Here is a 995-nt window from a genome sequence, read left to right as displayed (position 1 = left end):
ATATTATTTTTATTTTAGTAAGTAAATATTAATTTTATTATAAAATTAACTAATAAGATCTATTTAAATATCTAAATTAAAATGATAGAATAAAAAATTATTTAAGTTGATGTCCATTTTAGTAATTTTTTATCTAAAAATGATTTTAAATGGTATAAGTCAAACAACATTTATTTTACTATAATCGATCTTGATACAAAAATTATCAAACATAAATCACTTTAATACAAACTAATTTTTATCAAAATCAAGTTTGCAAAATCAATTTTATGCAAACTCCAATTTATAAAACTCCAATCTATAAACTGTAATCCAAACACACACTACTTCATGTAATAGGAGGTCCAGAAAATAATGTCACCACCGTTTGTGAAGCTGAAAAACTCTGAAGAAAGAACTGCTAGTGATTGTTCAGAAGAGAGCACGCTGAGTTGAGAAACGATGCGGAATCTTGGATGAAAAGCACAGCTCAAAATTGTATGCTCATTTCAACCGTCATTGCAACAGGCGTGTTTGCTGCTTCAATAACCATACCAGGCGGTCTCGATGATAAATCAGGGAAACCAAACTACTTGAAAAAGCCACCATTCTTGGTGTTTGCGATCTCAGATGCAGTTGCGTTTATCTCATCGGCAGCTGCAATATTAATATTCTTGTCCATTCTTGTTTCGCGTTATGCTGAGTCTGATTTCTACAAGTCACTGCCCTTGAAGCTCATATTTGGATTGGTGGCGTTGTTCTGCTCAATAAAAAGCATGATGCAATTGCCTTCTTTATTACTTACTACTATGACTCAAATCGAGTCCCAATTTTCGTTTCTGCATTTGCCTTTTTGCCAATACTTCTATTCATAATTTTGCAATTTTCATTATGGTGCAACATAATGTATTCAACTTTTTATTGTAAGAATATTTTTAAGCCAGACAAAAGTATTCTTTATGTACTAAAGAATCAGTGGAAATGTAAAAGAAAAAATATTTTTGTTAATATTACTT

Source organism: Arachis ipaensis, chromosome B04 (genome assembly GCF_000816755.2).
Source record: "Arachis ipaensis cultivar K30076 chromosome B04, Araip1.1, whole genome shotgun sequence".
Taxonomy (NCBI): domain Eukaryota; kingdom Viridiplantae; phylum Streptophyta; class Magnoliopsida; order Fabales; family Fabaceae; genus Arachis; species Arachis ipaensis.
The sequence above is the reverse complement of the archived record's forward strand: the minus strand, read 5'-3'. Positions refer to the sequence as shown.